Source organism: Lepeophtheirus salmonis, chromosome 13 (assembly GCF_016086655.4).
Source record: "Lepeophtheirus salmonis chromosome 13, UVic_Lsal_1.4, whole genome shotgun sequence".
Lineage (NCBI taxonomy): Eukaryota > Metazoa > Arthropoda > Copepoda > Siphonostomatoida > Caligidae > Lepeophtheirus > Lepeophtheirus salmonis.
In genome coordinates this window covers 184,593-201,110 of record NC_052143.2, presented here as the reverse complement: position 1 = coordinate 201,110, position 16,518 = coordinate 184,593, and the positions used below count along the sequence as shown (strand labels likewise).

General features: G+C 30.8%; 1 pseudogene across 1 annotated transcript in view; it reads right to left on the bottom strand.

Annotated features, from left to right (window-relative positions):
* LOC121127512 (sodium- and chloride-dependent GABA transporter 1-like) overlaps positions 1–12,787 on the bottom strand; it is a 33,428-nt pseudogene extending 20,641 nt beyond the window's left edge. Inside the window, exons 1-3 of the transcript XR_011783391.1 lie at positions 12,437–12,787; positions 6,216–6,714; positions 5,190–5,325 (exon numbers count right to left, since the gene is read on the bottom strand). The product of XR_011783391.1 is annotated as a sodium- and chloride-dependent GABA transporter 1-like (transcript). The remainder of the gene's footprint in view (positions 1–5,189; positions 5,326–6,215; positions 6,715–12,436) is intronic.
* Between the last annotated feature and the right edge of the window lie 3,731 nt (positions 12,788–16,518).

The window sequence follows — 16,518 nt, the reverse complement described above, 5'->3', positions numbered from 1 at the left end:
GTATTGGTATATGATATACATCAGGGAACACTATGACGAGTGCACCCATTGACGGTTTTCATATGTACAGATAATTTTTGATATTTTAATATAAATTATGTTGGGTACACATGTCCTTAATGTGGATAATGTTATTTGGTTTATGACAGATTACAACGTTGAACGTCATTTTTGTGATCCAACATTATTTTAAAACATTTGAAAAAAAATATATTTCCTAAGTTTAGCATTCCGTAAAAAACACTCTTTTAGAAAAATAAACAATCTGTCACAACTTTTTATAGATTTGTTCCCATGGTCCCCCATGTTTTTCAATACAAAACAAATTGCACAGCATACCAAAAGACGTCATATCTCTGTCACAAACAAACTAACTATGTAAAATAAGTTATATTGTCAACATTCGTTGTAGGGTTGTTTCACAATTTAATAAAAAAATTAATTTGATAATCGAATGAGAATTAAATTTGGAATTAGAATATAAAGGTTTCTTTTTTTGATCAATTGATATGTAGACACAATTTTTTTCTTCCCTCAATTCAAAAGCCCCTTTATTGTATAACAAAATAGATTTGAATATTACAAAAAGCCTCTTGGTAAGTATTAAAAAATAAATATGAATCGAGGTGAAAAGAATTTAAAAAAAAATATGAAAGAGCAGATAAAAAATTTAATACTACTTTACACACACTAATAGAAAGCTTACATTTTAACATTTTTAAACAGTCTATCAGGAAAATGTATTTTTTTTCAATCTGCTAAATATACACAGACATAAATATATCCATGAAGTGTTAAAAACTTATAAATTTAGTAAAAACTTGGCAGAGAATGTAATAGTAATAACTTAATACGTAATAACTGTTTTAGATACAGTCAGGCTGATATCGGTCATGCATTCTTTTCTGAAAAAATTTCGTACATCTTTTTATTTTTTTTTAAAGACAACAAATCACGTGATTAGTCTTTCGTCCAAATTTCGATGGTTGTGAAATTTTTGTGAACTCACGGAAGTTGTTTAGTTAGCTATAGAGTCATTCATGATGAAAAATGAAAATTGGATGTATTTTGGGCATTTTAAAAATAAAGAAACCGAAAATCAACACAATAACCCTTACAATTTGGTGAAAGTTTTTGAGGAGAGCAGCTTAGTTATCATGACGTTTCATTCGATCAGCAACTATCAGCTGTACCAAGGGAGGAGGGGGAGAAGGAAATAAACGAGGACATTGCCTAGGATTACTCCGATGTCGAACCCCAATTCTACTCTGAGTCCAACAAGTACTTATGGTTATAACCCTGCAGCAGATCATCAGGGTTACTCTTGGTCTTTGAAGAACACACACACGAATGTTCAATCAGGTTATGAGTGTAATTGAATGTAGAAAGAAAATAAGTTCACATATCAGGAATTAAATAATAATGACAGCAGGTAAAGAAAAGAAAATTCATTCTTTAGATTACCAATTCCAAAAAAACAGGAGAGCTAAAAAATATATACGATTTGGATCACTATTCTTAGTAGCCTCAACACTTCTAGTTAGTGTTGTATCAGACCTTAACTATTTGGTGCAGTCTAGTCCAGTCTTATGATCGGTCCTTAAAAAATCTCGATAAAGTAATAGAACTGATTTAAAAGAAAGAAATAAAGTTGAGTGGAATCATCAAGGACTAAACATTCTAAGTTTTTAGGACTTATACGCAGGATTGTACTGGGCACGACCAAGATTGAACTGGACTGCAGTCTTGAGTCTGAAATAAGGACAGACACAAAACTATTCCGAGAGAACAAAAGTTTGATTTCGTACCTAACTAAATTTGTACATAAATAGGTCGTGGTTTTGCCATATGGTTTTAGCATTCGTCCTTGAAAAAAATATGTCTCTGGAAAAAGTTAAAAGATAGCGAAGAAAAGAAAACCCCTTTCCGTTTCAATCAGCCAACTAAATTTACTAAATTTTTTTGAAAAAAAAAATTTAAAAAGCTATAACTATTCACAAAATATTTAAATTTTTTTTTTTTTAATTTTTTTCAAATATTATATTTAAAAAAAAAAGCAAATTCAATTATTACACCACAAATATTAAATTTTTTGGAAAAATTGGGAATGATTTACAACTTAAAAAATGGCAATTCCAATTCAACCAATCAACGTTTAGAAGACTGATAAGGGTAAATGAAACAAAATGATTCACAGAGAACCAAGAGATAACGAAATACCATGGGTGTCTGTAGGGTTATATCTAATATGCCCTTCCAAGCCCCTCCCCTGCGGACGCCCCACAGTATAGTGTATTTCCCTACGCAAAATATCACCTTTATAACGTCATAAATGTTTTATATTTATTGATTACGTAAATAAACATATTGGATAAAATGTTTATATGAAAAAATATTAATTCCTTGAAAACATGGGTGCAGATCCATATATCCGAATTTTCCAAGAAAAAAATCCCATCGACATAAATCATTGATGAACCAGAACTACCAAATCCCTTAATTAAAATTAATATTTATCGGCATAAAGTATTTTTAACTAACGAAGTTTCGTTGCAATCCATATTTCTAGTACAAATTTTTAAAACTGATTAAGCTTCAATTATTTTTTGTTCTTCAGAGCACGACGTTATCTCGCTATTACAAAAATACCCAAGGGAGTTTTATCAGCTGTCGAATCACTCTTCTCAATTGATACAAGTGATGTGTCGTTCGCGAACGTAACGGCTCTATGAGCCGGCTCTTTGAAGCGAACGAGGGGAGCCGGCTCACTACAAATAAGCCCGTAAGACCCAGCTCTTTTTAGTGCGTCAAGTCAAAAGAGACGGTTCTCTAAAAGGAGACGAAATTTCCATCACTACTTGATAAGTCATAGCTATTTCATAATATATTCTTTTCAATAAATAAACAAAGTAAAACGTTATTCTACATATATGTACCCTCTGTTTCCAAAAGCACAGGAATACAATTTTTTGTTAATCTCTTGTCGCATATAATTGGCCATCTTATTATTTTATGAAGAAATTTTGGCTATGATACACAAATACGAACGTAAAGCTACGCTTTTAATAAAATATTAGTAGGCAATATTAAAATACAGTATGGAATAAAATACAATGAAAGATTTTATTATTACGAAATATATGTATATATGCAAGTCATTTTAAAAGTTGTGAGGAAATAATTTGACAAAGATAGTATGCGAGTACATAAGAGAAAAACATCATTTCGTATGATAGACTTATTTGGCTAGCTACCAGAGGATTTCTGGTCTTTTTTCTGTTTCTTTTAAGAGGAAACATTGCATGAATAATGAAGGAAAAACAATACAGGCATACAAATACGGAATTAGGTATGAGCAAACTAAAAATGTGTACATTATTCGCAAGGTGGTATGGAAGTCTATGGCTAGTTGTTTAAAATAAATGGCACATACTGAGAATAATTTTCAAAGCATCCTCTATGTGAGTAACATTATTTTATTATTAAATAACATTATCATTCAGGGAGTTGCATAACTTTGACACCAGAGACACCTCTCTCTGTCGCTTTGTTTACAAGCGAATATAAGTAAACAACGCTTAAGCCTCGTTGTACGACTAGGGAGTCCTGGTAGTAATCTGATACCACTAACAGGTGTATCAATCCTAGGACTGATTTTCTAATAAGTCTTTTGTTATCAGTGAGATCTTTTTTTAGCTTTCAACGGTATTAAGGACCGATACCTCGGTTCTTCCTTCAGTCGTACGGTACAAGCTATTTTTCACTCTTATCTAGGATTGAATCATATAGAAATAATAAATGATTGCCAGAACGTATAACAATAAGTCCTTGTCACACACATCCTACAACTATCTTGCCTCTTAAAAGAGTCTATATTAAACAGCTGAAAGGAGATACAGAGTTGGTAACTACGTCATTTCAGTTGTTGTAGCTACCATATACGACCCATAAGGCCCGGTCTTTAGACATGGCGTTATCTCGCTAACACAAAAATACTTGATGTATTTTGTTGTCAGCTGTTGATTCCCTCGTCTCACTTGATACGTCATGCCTATTTTTTTTTATAGGCTATGAACACTTACACTCCGTTTCTAAAGGGACAGGCCTACAATTTCTTGTAGATCCTTCGTTGCATATATATATATATATATATTGGCCATTTTATTATTTCTATGAAGAAATTTTGGCTATCATTTAGAAATACAATATATAGCTATATAAAGAAACGATATTACAATACAGTAACGAATAAAATACTATACAATTGGAATATTATATAATCCATTTGAAACATTGTGGTAGAAATAATATGACAGTGATGGTCTAGGTGATAGATTTCGCTAACTACCAGATGATTTCAGGCCTTTTTTTTTGAGGAAAGGTTGTGTAATACAATAAATGTAACGATGGGAGGACTAAGTCATTTTATTACGGTCGAACTGATAACACTACAGTTTTTTTAGACCGATCCAAAACTGAACTATCAATAAAAATACATCGGTTGAGGATGAATTGGACGAGGAAAAGCCTAATGCATTTCCTCAAAACTGGTATGTTACTTTATTTATACAATGAATGATTAGCTGCTTAAGGGCATTGCCCTAATACAAATGTATGTTTTAAATCTTTAATTATAATTAAATAGACATCAAATACATAATGCCCATGATGGAGTGCAACATTGATGGTCACCATTCAATTGACTATAAATTCTCACTGCCAAATGCATCAAATCCATCATTTGTTTGCAAAAATCAAAATATATTTTGATTTATGGAAACAAGACTCTTTTTCTTTCTCTTTTTTTTTTGCAATGAAATTCAATGGAATTCTAATAAAATATGTCTACAAATTATTTGAACTCTTTCGACAAAATATTTTTATTATCAATTCATATTTTATATGAATATTAACTAATCTGATGTATAGTATATTTAGATCTTTAACCTCAAGGACACACTTATGCCTTGCTCCTCATAAAAAAAATTCTTTATTCCAAAATAATTTTGCAAAAGAATCACATTTTACACACTTCCTACGTAGGAAAATATAATTTCTTATCTATTTTTTGATTGTTTTTCCACATTCACACACATAAAAATCCCTTGAATTGCATTTTAAAATTTGATGAAATAACAAAATCCATATACTTTTAGAGAAAATAAGTCGTTATACAACTTTATTCTTACCTTTGAGTATTGGACAAAGCTGTGCCACTAAGGTCATTCCACCAGATCCGAGGTATTGACCTATAGCTACCTCTTGGAAAAACACGGGGATCCCACAAAAAAATCATAGCAATAAAATAAACCAAAAGAAATGCACCTTGAAAAAGAAAGAGGAAAGGTTTCGTAATTTTTTAGTTGAATAAAACTTGCGTTTATTTTATTAACTCATAGTGATTACCTTTCAATAAATAAAATGTGAAACCTAATATCTGTTATTGGACATGAATCGTAGTTATAACATTCGGAATTCATGTAAAAAAAAAGACTCATAAAAGCTTCAATGAAACATTATGTGCACTCTTTTATATAAACCTGAAACAACTTGTAGGCACAAGAAGTTTGATAAATAATTATCGAATTTATTTTATTACATTCCTTAGGCAGAGACAATGAGGCCGATTTAAATTCCTTACTTAAGACGTTTGAAAAAGTATATTTATCTTTTTACATGATATGTTTGACTAACAATTCAAAAATGACGCAAAAAAAACGTCAAGTTTACATTTACATGCTTTTCTTTACTAACAAAATAGATTTAAAAGAATGAAATAAAATCAAATTACGACGTAGTTTAAGAATGAATATTGCCAAAAAAAAAAAAAATGCAGTTCAACAAAAAAAATAATATATATGTATACAATTTATCGCATGTTAGTTGTAACAGAGTGTTGGAAAAATACATATTTGAAACACTCAATGCAAGTATAATATAATGAGGACTAATATTTGAAAAAAGCAGATGTACTCTGTCATGGTGGGTCAAATTGAATTTATAAAAAATATATATAGTGTCTCCAAAAATTTATTTTACAATTATAGATTGGCAACCCGTTCCTATAAAAGAACTAAATATTGAATAACTATTTATAAATTTATCTATTGATTTTTTTTTTTTTTTTTTTTTGAAATATCAAAGGCCAAGAGCAAAAATAATAATGTAAATATGGGGGAAGTTACGTGGATATTACTAATAACTATCATAATTACCTCCACCATTTTTATAGCAAAGATACGGAAACCTCCAGACGTTTCCAAGTCCTACCGAGACTGAAATACATGAAAACAAAAAATCCCATTTGCTACCCCATTCTCCTCTTGCTTCACCAAAATTCTCCATATGATGGGTTGCATCCTCATTTGGATCCGTTGGAGGTACATGAATCTCAGGGATAGGAACATTACCAGCTTTAAATTCAATGAACGTATCTGGTAATTCATCGACATCTTCTTCTTCCTCCTCTTCCTCTTCCGTTGTTTTCTTGGGCACAGAGAAGTAAAAGGTATTCTTATCCATTTTCGACATTCTTCGAAACTTTATTTACGGAGGGAAAACAAAGCAAACTTTTTCTTTATAAGGAAGAAGATGGATCAGCACTAAATAGGAGTTGTTGCTTAATAAGAAAGGAATGTTTTTTTTTCTTCTTGATGAGCTGACTTTTAATACTCTTTGATGGACTTAACCTAGGATTCCTTGACTGCATTTACACTGAAATAAAATGATAAAAATAATCTTATAAACACTGATGATGATGAAGAGTGACTCTATTGTGAGTTCTGGATCCACTTCCTATGTGGTCAGTTCATATACGGATTTAACTATGATTACAATATATTTGATTTAATAAATATACAACTTACAATTCAGCACTCAGCGAAGATAAATAATGAGTAAAATAAAAACAAAATTATAAAAACAAGAACATTGTCTGCAATATCTCTTTAATAACCCTAGTGCCGGAATGTTTGAATGCAATGCTGCTAAATTAGCATCATTTATACAATATAGAAAATATACATAAATATATATATATATATCAATAACCTCTTCTAGGGACGTTTATTGTATACAATACTTAGCGCTGAATATGTTGTATACACTATATGTACAGATATGTACATATATAGGGATGTGTAAGTCCTTATTTAGGACTGAAACTGCAGTTCCGTCCACTTCTGTGCTGCATATCAGTCCACTTCAGTCCTTAAACGGATATAACTCGGTTCTTGATGACGTCCATCAACATTATTTCTTTTAATCAGTTCTATTAGTCACAGTCCCAAGGATCGACAGTTTTAAACACTGGTCCAAAGACTGGACTGGACCGAAAAAATAAGGACTAAAATAACCCTATACATATGTATGGAAATGTTGAATTTATTACGAGACCTACTTTTGTCAGAGGAATAATTATATTACAATAATATTGCATTCATAGATGTCACTTATAATTATAATCCGTGAGAGATTTGAGGAGCGTGATTATCCAGCAACATCCACAGACTTATGTCAAATGAATATATTAATACATACAGCTCAGTTAAAATTGATTGATTATGACTTAATCCTTGCTTCTCAATGAAAATTCAAATTATTCTAACAACTTATTCGTATGGTTTTCATATTTCCCTAAGTGGAATCAGTATATTTATGCAATGCAGAATTGTTTTCGGTTGTGCTGTGTCAGTTTTTATTTATTCTGTCCAGTTCAGTCTATTCATAGGAAAGGTGTTATCAGTCCTTGAGACCATTCCTTTGGACTTTCAGTACTAGATCTAATTAAGAAATGAAGTTTATTGACTTTATCAGGGGCCAAATTTTATAAGTTTTAGGACGCTGATATGCAGGTCCGAACTAGACCAGACCAAGACTGAACTGGAGTCTTTAGTCCTTTATCAGGACTGACACAACACTAGTTGTCGGTGTTAGTAGTATATCAATCATTACTAGTTTCTCTCTCTCTCTCTTTAGGATGATGAATAAATAATGTTTAAAATGAGAAAAAAAATACAAATGAAAGCCGACAATTCTCTATGGAGAACGATGAGCATAACTCTACAAAATAAAATGAATTATTTAAATAGGATATAACTAGTCAAAATACATACAATTTCATTATAAAACATGTTTATTGGCTGAATGATGCACATATCACATACATAAATAGATTGTCAAATATTTCACTTACTAAGTTTATAGAATATAGCTTGAAAGTTAACAATTCTAACGCGGGTACTCCCTTAGGTGTTTAGCTACCCCAATATTCAATAGATATTTTAGCAATATAAAACTACATTTGTCCTTAGTAGTTCTTAATATATGGTACATGGGATATACTAGCGTGATCTGTATCCATTTATCTCTGTTTGAGATTCGATTCGAACTTGTGTGAATTCTCCGTATTTCTATAGCTCGAATGAACTGTTTTAAATTCCAGAGCTAAACAAAGATTTCACATTCTTACAAATTTAAAATCTAAAGTTTAATCAATTCTAAGAGTCAAACAGCTCTTAAAAAGAACATATTAATGTATCCATTCATAGTACATACATTCAAGGGCCTAAGTATGTACATATATTGTAATTTGTATATTAAGTAGTGTTGGATATGTTCTAGGAAAGATTATCTGATCAGTCTCCCCCGCCACCTTTCAGTCTTCTTTTTTCTTTCTTCATATCAATCCTATCTTTTTTACCTTTCAATGAACCTCTGGACCGATAACTCAGTCTTTCAATCCTAGCTTTTTTCTTATTTTCTTCACTCCTAGCGAGGATTGAAAAATATAAGAACTAAGAAAATAAAGGATAATGTCTAGAACGTATAATATTAATACGTTCTAGTTACACACTTCCTACTTTTAACTTCAGGTACCTTGTCTCCTTGAAATGCATTATGAATTATGCTGAAACTTCAGCAAATCATATGACGTACTTAGTAGTAACTACGTAATTTCAAATGTTTTATTTTCCATAAAAGACTGATAAGGATCGGTTCTAGGACCGACAAATTTCATAAAGACGGGACTAATAAGACTGCAGTATCTAAGTTTTTTTTTTTTAGACCGATCCAACACTAATATTAAGTTATAGAAAAGTGACCATTAATTTATTGCACGTAGAAAAATATTTTCTTTTGTGTAATCAATCATATGATACAATAAGTAATTGTTTTGTTAGTCCATATTTATTCCGCCCAGTTCGGTCTTGGGTCCGGTCCTTCGGATTGTTAGTTGAAGAACTGATTAAATAAAGAAGAAATGATGTTGAGTGACGTCATCAAGGACAGATAAGTTTTTAGGACTACTGATATGCAGGATTGAAATATACCGGACCGAGACTGAATAGGACGGGACTGCAGTCTTCAGTCGTAAATAAGGAGGGGCACAAAATTACTAAAAGCACAGAAAACATGTTTTATAGACTCAATCAATCGAATGCAGAACGTATTAAAAAGAAATTTAAGTATGTAGGGATAAGTAAACATCCCCCTCCCCCCCAGAAGTAACAGAGGATTAAGGAGTGTTAATGCTCGTCTCTTGACAAATTTCACATAATATTACATTCATTTTAATACATTTTTAATTACCAGCTACTCAGTCGTAGGGTGAACCTTCTTAATAGTCATTAGAAATGAAAAATAGATAATTAATCATACAGTAGATTGAAAAAAAATCCTAGTTCAATTAGATTCCTTACATAAATATCCTTAGGGAGTTCTTGATTCGTTAAAAACTCTAGAATTTAATTAAACCTGTTCAATCATATATTATGTGTATTTTCTAATTAAAAAATCTAAACATGTAACAAAATAATTATTAAATGAAAAAACATATCTGTTTAAAAGTGGATAGAGCTGTTCAATGTAGAAGCTTGATGGGGGTTCGGGGGGGAATATAAATTTTAGCAGTCAACAAAATTAAATTCTTCAAAAATCTTTTTGAAGTCCATATCAAGTTCAAATAGTATTTGACACTCTAATCTGGAAGCTTTTATTAGTTTTTTTCCCTATCAAATCTAGTTAACGAAAATTATTGATTTGAATTTTTTAAAGTATTTGAAACCTTTATTATTGGTTTGAGCTAATTTTGAAAAAATAAAACAAATAATTATTTACACATAAACTTTTTTTCGAAACTTTATGTGCATTTCAAATATGTCCTTAGGTATTATATGCAATCATTCAATCCAGAGAAAATGCAATTTAAAAGTTAAATATATTAAAATATTTTCCTTAATTTATAGATTAATTTTTACGGTAAAGAGTTAATTTAAAACATGAATAATGAGGTTTAAAATTGAAGACAAACCAATATAGCGAATGAATTTTACCTTCTACAACTAACTGCTCTTTTGTAATTATTCATGCTTCAAATAAACTCATTTGGCATACAAACAATTGATATTGCCCCTTGAAATATGGTGTTTTTTTAACATTCAAGCTACATTTTCTCAGGATTGAATGATCGCGAATAAAATATACGCACATATTTGAAATCAATATAATATTTTTGGAAAGAATAAATCAACTTTGATGTAGATTCTTGGTTTATTCTTATAATTTGAAGTTGTCTAAAACTATAACAAGGGCAAAAAGACTAAAAAAAAAATTGAATAGAAAATTCTCTAAAACTAGATTTGATACGAAAAATAATTACTGATTCGTGATCAACGCTTCAAGTACTACTGTCTTTTTATATGGAATTTTAAGGATCTGTTTAAACTTATGTTATTAATTGAATCAATTATAGTATTGCTATTAATGAGTAGAAACGGGAAATTTAGACGCTTCGGTGAATAAAAATGAACTGAACCTCTAATCTAGAACAAAAAACAGTACAATTGTATCATCACACAGTTAAAAATGCCTGAATTTTTACTTCTCTATAACAATTATAGGTATTGCAGGGATATCTATGAAATTTGTATAATATTTTTCCAATGCCTTATTTAACATTTAAGAAGATTACATTGTATCCATAGAGCTGTCTAAAATTATGGAAAAAATTATCAAATAAGTGCAAAAATTTGTTTTTTTTAAACATTAAAAAAATAAAATGATAAAATTTATAGTTAACCAATATTTCAAATAATCGGAAGTAAAAGTTGGAATTTAAATATTGTGTCAAAAAAGACACAATATTCAAAGAACAATTTCTTTAACGTAATAGTATTTCCGTATAATAATAGCTCAGAAATTTATTTTCGGTCCGATATTTTGTACATTTTTACCTCCTATTTGAATACATTTTTTTCTTCTACCAAAATAAAAATTTGACATACACGTTACAAAAATATTATGCTAATTTCCCAAACTTTACATTGGAATTTTTAAAAACGTTTAGGACAATGGCTACATATTTATTTATCAACTTCATAATTAAGAATATGAAAAGTATATATTTTTTTTAAATTGAATAAAGTGATATTTTAAGTGACTTATTCTTAAACAACTAAAAATAATTTTGTAATAGTCCGGTTTTTCTTTAATTGTTTAGTAATTACAATACCGGTTGGTCCATTGAAATCTGAGCAGCACTTACTAATTTAATAATTAATGAAGGTTTTTTTGATAGAAATTAATTCATATTTCGATATATTAAAGAATAATTAATTAGTAACAAAAGAAAACAAATTTAGCTTGCGTACAAGTCGAGAAAATGACACTTGAACGTAATTTACGAATTTTCATTCGCGCACTCCAATTAGTTGGGCGTTTACTGCACCGACGTCTACATCGTCAGCAAGTTCGAAACGTTGGAGAGAAAGAAGGGCTCTGTCAAAAGGACCAAACTGGACATGGAGGAGTTAAATAAAACAGCTCAGGCAAATCCCCTCTAGTCTATGAATGCCCATTTAATAAGAGATCTTGGGATTTCACACCAGACTGTCGAGAAAACTATTAAAAAAGTGGCTGGAAATAGCCTTGTGAGGGGGGGGGGAGGCCACTTTTGACACCAGAAATGAAAGAAACCCATCTCATCCGTTGCAAGGCCCTTATTAATGAGTCTTTTGAACTCCTTTTTAACATTTTTGGTCCTCCTACAGTCCTGATGTCAACCTCCTCGACTACAACTTTTGGGTGCATCTCGAGGGAAGGCCTTGCAGTGTCCGTCATCTAACGACCGAGGCCCTCAAATCCACTGTTAGCTAGCAATAGGACGCCATGACAGAGGAATACATCCGCAGGATGTGCTAGCCTTCCGCCGCCTCCTGTAAGCCCTCATTGCCGCTAAGGACGGCTTCATTAATGATAAAGAGAGCTCATACCCACATCTATTTATAGTATTAATTTTGTTGACATTCTATAGTTAATTAATAAATTATATCTTGTTGAATTTCAAAATTCAAAGTGTTAAGATTTTAAGGGACCACACGGCACAACCAAATCATTTGCATACAAAAAAACAGAGTGGAAAGATTTCTCTACTTACGTCATTCACGAATCCTCGACTTTAGTTATATTTTGGTATATGATACTGCTATTAATTTTTACGACAATGGAAATCACTTTTGGGAATAGCAATGTTTTACTTGTACTTCAATGTATCCAGTTGTAAGAAAATATGAATAAAGTACGCTGTTTCTAAGATACTACTTGATAACTTGCGAACATGATACTGAGAAAATATTAAAAAGTCAGAGTAAATTCTTTTCTTCTTCTTCGTTCCCCTTTCTTTCTATCTATCTTCCTTGATCACATTCGTTGGTGATGCATGGAAACTTAATAAAAAAAGTAAACCAAGGGATGAATAAGTTATTTTGATGATTATCCTTCCTTGACTAAATCCATCGTTGTCTTTATACATAAATATGTACCCTATGACAAGACCGATATTCACTGCAAAGGAGAAGCAACAACACTAATTCGCGCGCTAATATAAATTTCGCATATCTACACATCAAAGTAGTGTTAGATCGCTCTAAAAAAATTAAAAAGCCTGCAGTTCTATCAGTCATGTCGTAATAAAATTTTCTCACCTAGGACAGAGTCCTTAATGGTCTTTTATGGAAGCTACAACAGTTGAAATTAAGTAGGTACTACCAACTACGCCATTTGAGTCGCTAAACCTGTCAGTCCGGTCCTAATAAATTTCATTCCTAGGACCAGTCCTTATCAGTCTTGTCTGGTACCTACAACAGATGAAATGACGTAGTTACTACTTATGTCCTATGTTACTTAGGTAGGTTACATTGACTATGATGACTATATATGACCTTTCAACTGTAAAAAGATGACAAGATACAAGATGGCTGAAGTTTAATGTAGGATTAGAACTTATTATAATACATTCTAGTTGTCATAATTTATTTTCTTCATTTTTTTTATATTATTCAATATTAACTATGAGTGATAAATAGCTATGACCGTAGGACTGAAGGAACGAGGTGGCTGTCCTTAGGATGGTTGATTGGTAAAAAAGATTGGACTGAAGAGGCAGTCAGTCCTTCCTAGGACTGATCCAACACTAATCATAATTCATAACCTCTATCAAAGAGACAATATACATGAAGTTAAGAGTAGAAGGTGTGTGACTAAAACTTATTAATTATTATTATACGTTCTAGTTATCATTTATTATTTTCATAGTTTATATTAGGTAGGAGGGATAAAAATAAAAAGATAGCCCGGACCGTAGGACTGAAATACCGATGTATCGGTCCTTAGGATAATGGAATAGTAAAACAGATCGGATCGATTAAAAAAATGACTGATATTAGGAAATCAGTTCTAAGACCGATCCAACACTACATAAATAGGAAATTAATAAATAGTCCCTGCCAAAATAAATACAAATATAATGTATTGAAGATATCAAACTCCGTATACATAGTACTTATTTCTTGTTTTAACGAATTAAAATTGATTTTAATGCTTTAATATCCAATAAAATCACAATTTCCAAATAATTTTGACATCGAAAATTAGCACAAGGACATCACTAATCTATTCATATTACATATAATATCTTCGGTTGGGGATCCATCATGATGATAACGTATTTTTATTATTGTTATTTTGTTCAAAAATGCTTTATGACTATCTTGTTAAACTCATTAGCATGATTTCTTTTTGTGTGAACAGTACATAATATTAATTATTATTATGTTAAAATTGCAGATGAAATTTTCTTCTATAACAACGAAATGATGACTGGTTCGGTGCATAGGTAAAAAAACAAGGAATCAGGGGGCCATTGAGTTTCACTTTTTGAAAAACAAATTAAAAAAAAGTTGCGTGATTCCGGTCTAATCTTTTGCTTCCGACTCCCCCAGCGTTTTTTATCCTTATTTATTAATTCCTCCAAAGTAAAACATTAAAAATAAAAGTGTTTAAAGAATAAACCTTTGCTCAAAAACAAATCAATATATGAATAAATGTAGATATTTATAAAGTCTATCCCGTACGTAATAAATGTTAATAAAGATCAAAATAAAAGGACTCCATCTAACTTATATATGTAATGTATTGAGTGTAATCAATGATAACTCCGATTTAACATCTAGTTAATGATGGTTTTTTTTTAAATATTACTATTCGACCAACTTCCTCGAATATCCCTCATAAATCATATTTTAATATTTCCAAATGTGAGTAGATTAACAAAATATTCATCCAGATCAAAATTGGGATATAAAAAGAATTTGCAGTTGCATATGCTGATAGGCAGTGTTGTGTGAGTCCTTATTTATTCAGTCCAGTACAATCCAGTTTTAAGACAAGTCCTATATAGAAGTCCTTGGGATCAGTCTATAATGGACGTCGATCCCTTGGACTGTCAGAACAAGAATTCTTTAACAACGTTATGTTCTTATCGGTCTAGCGGTTCCGGTTCTTGAGATGCTAGAACCTGCACACAAAGTCGAACCGAGACCACAACATATTACTTAACAATCTCGGTTCTCTTGCTTATTTTGGTTTCTCGCATTTTTTGGTATATTTATAACCTTTTAATATTCCATCTACATTATTTTATGAAAATGAAACACGTCGGTACCTTTTTTGTATCACACAACCTTTTTCTAAAAAGAAACAGAACTTGGGCACTATGCACTCAGCGTATAAGGTAGCTGCGGCCCTCTTTGTATCTGATATCCTTTCCTGAGCCCGAATTTTCTATTGCTGCCCCTTGTTTTAAGTGTTTGATACCAAACTAAGCCTGTATAAAAAATAGCAGAGACTGAAGACTGGAACCGAAACAGATAAAGCTGAACCGAGACCGAAATCGTTGAATTGAAAGAACCGAGTTCGGGACCGATATAACTGCTGAATCTGAACCGAACACAACCTTGCTGATTAAAAAAAGATTAAATAACGTTGAGTGACGTTATAAAGGACTGAACTTTTAAGTTTTACAATAATACTCTGATAAGTATTTAAGTGGGCTTATCATTGAGAACGATTAAAGTTACATAGATATAAAACTTACACTCCACCTTAGTATGAAGTATTTTAGGGCTATGAAATACCATCTTATATCCATAAAAATAATATTTACAATACATGAATACAATAAAATATGTAATTGAAATGTATTGAGTGGATGTCACAGCAAACAAGTCATGAAATTTAATACATCATAAAATATTTTTATATATAATTATAAATGCTATCATGAAATTTGCAATCTGCTTTATCTCAAATCAGTGGGGGTAGTACTTAGTACGTGTTTTACGACCTAATGAACACTATATACGTACATTTTATGTAGTAGAACATATAATTGTGGAAGAATATAAATACTTAATTATAAATAAGTGAAGCACACCAGGGGGTGTGTTGAAAAAGAGGGATGGCAGTATACCACCCCCCACAAAAAAAAAAGAATATGTTTACTTTTTACGGGAACCTCTTTTGGTCAGGATGAAAAAAATTTGTGTGAATATCGGAGTAAATTTTTTTCAAAAAAATTCATATTTGAAATATCCTTTTGGAATTTTATTTCGCCAAAAAACTTAATTATTTGTGAATAACTGTCGATTTTTGAAATTTTTTGGGAAATTTCATAAGAATTTAATTTATGTGAACTGTGGATTTTTTTAATATTTTTTTTTAAAAAAATTAATTTTTGAAATTTTTTGTCAACATTTGTGAATTTTTGAAATTTTTTTCGAAAAAATTTAATATTGAAAATTTATTTTTACAATTTTTTTCTCAAAAAATTTACTCCTTGAAATATTTTGTGAATAGCTAAGGGTTTTTGAAATTTTCAAAAACCATGTAATTATGCTACAATCATCTGTGACGAGGGAAATAAGGAAATAAACAAGAACATTTGCAAGAATTACTATGATGAAGATCCTCAATTCTCTGAGTACTGCTATAACTTACAATTATAACTGGGCAACAAATCTTTAGGGTTACTTTTCTCTTTAATGAGGACACACAAATGTTCAATCAGGCTTAGAATATAATTGAATGATGAAGGAAAGGAAGTTCCCCACTCAGGAGTAAATAATTAAAGACAACAGCTGAAGAAAGAATATTCATTCTGCAGATTATCAACTTTAAAAA